General features: G+C 37.7%; 1 protein-coding gene and 2 pseudogenes across 1 annotated transcript in view; all 3 read left to right on the top strand.

The window, feature by feature from the left end:
- ZFAND1 (zinc finger AN1-type containing 1) overlaps positions 1-493 on the top strand; it is a 24,858-nt gene extending 24,365 nt beyond the window's left edge. Inside the window, exon 8 of the mRNA XM_035011435.1 lies at positions 1-493. This exon is cut by the window's left edge and continues 570 nt beyond it. The gene's annotated coding sequence lies outside the window, so the exon portion shown is untranslated.
- Positions 494-1,122: 629 nt separating this feature from the next.
- On the top strand, positions 1,123-3,911 carry LOC118015391 (annotated as a pseudogene).
- Positions 3,912-4,043: 132 nt separating this feature from the next.
- On the top strand, positions 4,044-4,674 carry LOC118014966 (annotated as a pseudogene).
- Positions 4,675-7,374: the final 2,700 nt, after the last annotated feature.

Below are 7,374 nucleotides of genomic sequence, written 5' to 3'. Positions count from 1 at the left end.
CTCTATATCCAGATGTAAAAATTGATGTGTGTACATGAATCGTAGAAACTTGGAGACCATCTCATTCACTCTAAGTTTTTAGATGAGGAATCTCAGGCCTAGGAAGAGGATTGATTTTTCTTGGTGTTCTCTAACTGCATTGGGGCATATCTCTGATAAAGGTCCTCCTCCAGTAGGATTTACCTTTTTTGTTTATGTAAATGTATTACAAATGAGAGTAAGATGAGGTAGCACAACTTCATTATAGTATCTTTGTATATCAAAGCAAAATACATACGAAAAGGAATTATATTTTACCTACACATTAAAATGAATGCTTCTGACTGATCTATCCCATCAGTACTCAACAAAGTACTACCATATAGAATAGAAATAATTTGTTCTTTTTCCCTTTTTGTTCTTTTGGGGAAGGCTTTGTCCCTTTTCTATCTTATTTGTCATAGACATATATAATAGCTTTACGTATAATTAAATAAAGGAATTAAACTCAGAATGTTCATCTCTTATTTTCATGCAAGGAATGGAGATAACTTCTGACTTCTGTCAGCTACTTATATGTTCATTTATTAAGGTAATTGAGTACGTACTAAATAGAAGAATTTGATTGTAATTGCCATGGTGGATATAGTGAGATATATGCATACTTATAATACAAAGCTGTGTAGCACGTGCCAAATGAGTAGATAGGCAGTAAATATAGATGTTCCAGTGGTTCTTTTATTAGAAACTACAAGACCGGAAGTAGAAATAATCCTTAAACATATTCCTAGATGCCAGAAAGTTTTAATACAGACCTTAACATCTGTCATAAATACTTACATAAAGTAGGTGATGAACACATGCCTCATGAATTGAACTACAGTTAAATATACCAGGAAAAACAGCAATGGGGGTTGAGAAGAGAGGAGGTAAGATGGGCAGAAATTGAGTTACACCCAGGGAGAATGAAGAAGAGGTCTTGTCAGTGATTAGAGAAAAGACAAAGCAGCATGGAGGGACAGACTCATGTCAACAGGCAAAGCAGTGGTAAGTTAGATCAGGTCCCAGGTAGTGTAGCAAACTAGTCTAGAGGAGACACACAGGTACCAGCATCCTCAGACTGTAGGGACCAGGGGTTCCAGCATGAGCAGTCACCTAGAGAACAAGATCGTGGGTAAGAAAGTCTCTCTAGCTTCTCATTTCTAAACTACTTTGAAATCAGACCATTTTCTCAGGCTTTCTTTTAGGGCTTTCAGTTGAGGATGCTTAATGAAATTTTAGGGTTTGACTGCCCCACCCAACCCTAGTATCTTTCCACCTGCTTATAGACAATTAGAATTCTAAGTAGAAACCCAAAAAAATGGGTGGGGGGGGAGGATGTGTTAGGTAAGTATTTGTAATACCACTATGATATATACCTCAGTTTAAATGTAATCAGCCAGTAAATACATGCAAATGATAGGAGTATCAGCTTTCTCCCAGATTTGTCAGGTTTTATTCCTGGCTGTTTTCAAGTAAGGAGAGGAGAAGGCTTGGAGAATGTGAGGAAAGGGAAAGGTTGTTGATAGAAAGGGGGACAAAATTTGTATACTTCACACCCGTGACCTGGGAAACAAAAATTACGAATTTAAGATATTTAGTCATACAAGTGTAAAAATAGCTTGGGGTTCATAAAGTTCTTGTTTTATGTCTGTTTTGTTTTGTCATTGTAAATGAGGCAAGTTCCCTGGGAATTTAACTGAGGTACTGCAGAAACATTAGTTGCGTTCCCTGTTTTCAATATTGGTACAATGTGTCATGTTTTTCCTAATGTGGTACAAGGAAACGAGGTACAAAATAGAGAATCTCTTGCATTTGAAAGATTAGCCTATATAAATGGAATATTTAAAAACCTATAAAAATGTCCATTAGAAATTGGTTTGACAATTTGTCAAAAAGGGGGCAAATATTTTATAATCTAAAATGCTTAATACCTAACCATCAGAGTTGCATTTGATGAAGATTGTGTCATGATTACATGAAGGATCCGCTGAAATGGTTGTATGTTTGGAGACTACTAGATATATAGGCTCAGTTTTCTTTTCTTTTTAAAATTTTATTTTTTTGGCCTAGCATCTTGTTTGGGAAATACAAGAGGGTTCGTGAGTCTGTGGCTTGAAATCCAAAAAAAGCCTGATATTTTCCTTATTTCTCATAATACACAGGCATATGACCTAAGGTGAGTTAATTGAATGTGAATAGGGAATAGTGTTTTAGGAAGGAGTAAGAGATTAGAATTAGTGCCAGTGGCCTTCCTATGCTCCACTGTGTTGCCATCCCAATGTCCAGGAGTGTTGGCCCTGTAACTAGGTTGTACCTTTGGCCATGGATCCAGCCATCTGCTTTCCCTAGGTTTCCAAGCTTATCTGGTAATCATCCAGGAAATTTCTTTTTACCACTTAAGGACCTCAAAAACAGTTTCAGTTTTTGCCTGGTAACAATCACTCTTTAGAGTTGTAGGAAAACTATTATCAGCCTAAGGATGCTACAAGGCTGATCTATGAGAACTGCAGTTTTTGTTTGTTTGTTTTAAGTAGGGGCTCGAACTCACAACCACAAGATCAAGACCTGAGCTGAGATCAAGTTCCGATGCTTAACTGACTGAGCCACCCAGGTACCCCTGAGCACTGTAGTTTTCTAAGAGACAATAAGCAGTTAGTGACTAAGCTCCAAGAGGGCAGAGACCGCATCTGAATTGATTACCATTGTATACCCAGCTCCTAGCTCAGTGCCCCAGCAAATATGTTCAGTAAATATTTTGATTTTGACTTGAATGAATAAAATAGTAATACTTATTTATAGGCCTCCCCAATATCTCTTTTAGATTTTTGGATGTGACTGCTTTTAGTGTGGGTTTTCCTTAGGAAGAAAGAGAATTTCAAAAATGACACTAAGGTTTTAAATTCAGGTAAATGGGAGGCTGTTTCTTCATTAGTAGAAATGAGAAGTCCGGAGGAAAGAGTGGAGGTTTCTGCAATGGCTTTTACATTCTCTTAACTACAGGTTAAATAAGTTGTTACTCATCAGATAGCTTCGTATTTTGAAAAGCACAATAGTCCCTCCTACTAGACTTTGGTAAAGCAAAAACAACTTACCTAACAACCTCAGACTGTCACTTGAACCTGTATGAAGAATGTTCTTTAGTTTTTTTAATGGTTTTGCATATGTGACTTATTTAAACTTTCAAAACGATTAGCAAACTTGTTATTGCCCTGCTTTTGTCGTTCGTGACTCTGGGAGAAGCAAGGAAGTCATTTCTCAGTGTTCTGAATATATAAAAGACTGAAATGCTATTTTTCATAAAGACTGAAGAAACTGTCATTGTAAGATCAAGTTATGGAGAAGATTGGCCAAACTCCAGCTATCTCTTCTTGCAATTAGAAGATCTTAAACTCCTGCAAGTGGTGAATGTGACAAAAACCTAATCTGAAACCTTGCGACAGATGAAGATGGAATGACAAATTTGACTGTTTAGCTATGGGATTCTGAAGGTAGGCAAGACTCAAGAAATAACTTTAAAGTGCTTAAAGAAAAGACTGTCTTTTCAAGGTATCAATGCATATTGATTCAAATGTCCTGAATGCTTATTCTACTGATGTGCATTTGGTTGCAGTATTGAATTGCAGTGTGAAAGAGACCTTTGCCAATAATTCTCGGGGGCAGTTACACAATTTTTTTCTTATGTCATTTTATGGATTTCTTTTGACACAGCTTTTGGCATCACAGGAGGCACAACATAGGCTTTGGATTTATAATGACCTGCACATGCCCAGGAGGAGTGAGGTCTATTTCTTTGTTCTGCTTCTAGAAGGAGATATCATTTGGTCATTTAGATAACTTGCACTTTAGTGTTACTGGCCTTGATATTGATGTTTGCCAATTTTTTTTTTTAAGATTTTTATTTGACAGAGAATACAAGCAGGGGGAAGTGGCAGAGGCAGAAAGAGGGGGAGAAGCAGGCTCCCCGCTGAGCAGGGAGCCCAACATGGGGCTTAATCCCAGACCCTGAGATCATGACTCAAGCCGAAGGCAAATGCTTAACCGACTGAGCCACCCAGGTGCCCTGATGTTTGCCAGTTCTTATATGTACAGTAGGATGTTAGGGTTATCATTTCATTTCATATTTCATATTCCTGTTTCTAAAATTATATATACCTTTTTATACTTATCATTTGGAATAGTCAAGTATAAAATACCTGAAAAAACAAACTTCTTGGAGAGAATAAATAGAACTCTGAGTTTTAATGTCTGTAGGGATTTATTTGACTTTCAGAATGTTTCTAAAAATAGTTAACCTAGAGGTGCCTTTATTGGATGTCTTAGTTCCTGCTCTGGGTTTGTTGTTTGGGTACTCTTTTGCTAACATTTCTGTGCTGCCTCTTCCTGTTTGTAAAGTTCCTACCAAAAATGGGACGCTAGTTTCTTAGCCCTTGCCATTATTCAGCTCTTTTTCACAGTCCAAGACCAACTTAGCTTCTGTGGCTCCTTTTACAGTGGTCATGTGTTTTGGATGTGAAATGTTACTGTTCCTTTCTGTTCTACAAGGCTAAGAAAATATGTATCCTTATCATAGAAGATAAAAGGAGAAAGAAATCCCTAACAATTAAAGGACTACTGAATTCCTACTCTGAATGAGGTACTGTGAGAGATTCAAAGAATATCTAAAATGATGCCTGTTTTCAATATACTTATGATGTAATTGAAAACCTGACACGAGGGGAGTGACAAACACCCCAAACACTAGGGGAGTAGTACAGACAGTTAAATGTGCAGACATTCAGAGGAAGGAAACCACTTTTAAACTGTGTTGGTTTGGAACTGTTTTATAGAGTTGAATTTGAATATGACACTTTATTATGGTCTCATAAACAGGAGAGAGCAATAAATAATCCTTTAGTGACTGTGATATATCCCAAGTATTTATGGAAGGGCTCTCCATGTAATAGGCAGTCAGTAAATGCTCACACAGTGAATGAATATGTAAATTCCTACTTGGATCTCTCTCATTGGCTCGTCAGAATCAATGTCTTTTTTTTTTTTTTTTTTTGGTCTTAAATGTAGCCTCTGCTCTCATAACTGTACTTCCTCTTGTCTAGCACATGTGTCACTAAAGACATTACCATTTATCCTGAAACACAGGGTCTTCCCCCTTTGCTCCTTTCTTCCTTCATTCTCTCCTTTATAGTCCAGTTATTTCCTACAGAAAATTTCCTATAATAGCTTTTCATCAATCTCTCATTTCCAGAAAGTAATACCACTTTTTTCTGCCCTGTATTATTGCTTCCCTAAACCTTTAACTAGCTTTTGTCCCCTCTGTCCACTCTCCAATCACTGTCAGATTAATCTTCCTAAAATCTAACTTTGATTATGTATCTTCCCTGCTACAAGCTTTTTTGCCTTTTTTTTTTTTTTAAAGATTTTATTTATTTTTTAGAGAGCGAGCAAGAGAGAAACAGCATGAGAGGGGAGAGGGTCAGAGGGAGAAGCAGGCTCCCCGCTGAGCCGGGAGCCCGATGTGGGACTCAATCCCAGGATCCCGGGATCATGACCTGAAGCGAAGGCAGACGCTTAACCATCTGAGCCACCCAGGCGCCCTTTTTTGCCTTTTGAATAAAGTCTGTATTCCTTAGTGAGCCATTTCTTTATTACTATCTGACTTCATTCTCACTTTCCAGTTGTATCTCCACTCCCACTTCTTTACACACAGCCTTTGCTCCATTCAAGCTGGATGACTTGGTATCTCATGAATATGCCTTTGTTCACACTGTTCCTACAACCTGAGGGGCGGGCCTCCTCTAAATTCTGACTACTTCTGCAGGCCTGGCTCAAGGGTCAGCCTTGCCATGAAGCTTTTGCTAATCCCACTTAACAACTTGTAAGTGAAATTTTCTCTAAATTCTCAATTTTTTTTTTTTATATTTCATATTTAGCCAACTTGGCTTGTTTTACAACTATTTGTGTTCCGGTCATATTCTGTTTTGCTATAAATCCTTGAACATGAGAACTACAATCATAATATATAAACAGTATATTAGTATAAACAATATTCATTTTGATACTCCCCATGTCTAGCACATTTCCTATGTGCTTACTCAAAGGGCTAAAGCACTAACTTAGGCCCCAGAGGACTAGTGTGCTTGTTTTATACCACTTTTGAATGATCAGTGGCAATTTTAGTATCTAGTTTGAGTTTGCACTCTTCTCCAAAGATAGTATGGGCATCAGTAATGAAAAATATCTCTCTAAATAATTCTGCTTCTGACATTTTCTTACCTTGTAGTTGTAGGCAAATGAATCTTCCTATAGTCCAGTTTCCCTGTCTAAAAAAAAAAAAAAAATGGAGGTAATGTGAATTCTGTCAAATTGTTGTGGGAATTGTCAACCAAGAAAAGGAGGCGAAAACGAATAAGAAACAAAGGCTTTTTATTTGGGGTCTCCGAATTGCAATTCAGAGAGCACAGATTGTGTTAGCAACTGGAAAAGTGTCCCACTCATGTGGGGAAGACGAGAGGTTATTCTGAGAAAGAATTGGGGTAATATTTTGATAGAGAAAAATAAAACCCTGTTAGCTGAGCTGCTTTTGATTACTCTGACTTTAATTGGTGCTATCAAACGAAACTAATCTTAGTATGTTTTAGTTAACTATTCTGTCTTCATAAAGCTCATACCAACAGTTTTATGGTCCTAATGCCAGTTGTTCTGTTTAGCAACTCCTTGTAAAAAAGTTGCCACTTTTGGCCCAGTTCAAGAATTCACTAGTTAGAAAGGAAAATGAAGCTTCAAAATGGAGTCTCTCATGTTCAGAATTCCACAGAATTAAATGAGATCATACTTCAGTGTACTTACTTAGAACAGTACCTGGCACATAGTCCATACTCACTGTTAGCTGCTGCTATTTTATCATAGGTTAAACTTTTGACCCTGAAATATCTATTGGTTTGAAGTATGAATCTTATAACTCTGTATGGAGCCTAAAACTTTGAACGTTTTCCTCTTAATGATATTCACTGTCTTACCCATAGTATTAGGGAATTTTTAATTTGCCAGCTAATAGGACAACCACAGTTTTTTTTCTAATTTCACCAAACCCAGTATATGAATATCAAGATTTATAAAAAACCTGGTTGGCATGGTGGTAGATGGTTATTCATTTTATAAAATAATTGCCTACATGGAATATTTTACTGACTCCTTTAAACAGAAATCTCCACTTAAGGGCGCCTGGATGGCTCAGTTGGTTGAGCGACTGCCTTCGGCTCGGGTCATGATCCCAGGGTCCTGGGATCGAGCCCCGCATCGGGCTCCCTGCTCTGCGGGAAGCCTGCTTCTCCCTCTCCCACTCCCCTTGCTTGTGTT

This window comes from Mirounga leonina, unplaced genomic scaffold (genome assembly GCF_011800145.1).
Source record: "Mirounga leonina isolate KUSES-001 unplaced genomic scaffold, KU_Mleo_1.0 Mir_165, whole genome shotgun sequence".
Classification (NCBI taxonomy): Eukaryota; Metazoa; Chordata; class Mammalia; order Carnivora; family Phocidae; genus Mirounga; species Mirounga leonina.
Note: the sequence above shows the minus strand (reverse complement) of the source record. Positions and strands in the feature narration are given on the sequence as shown.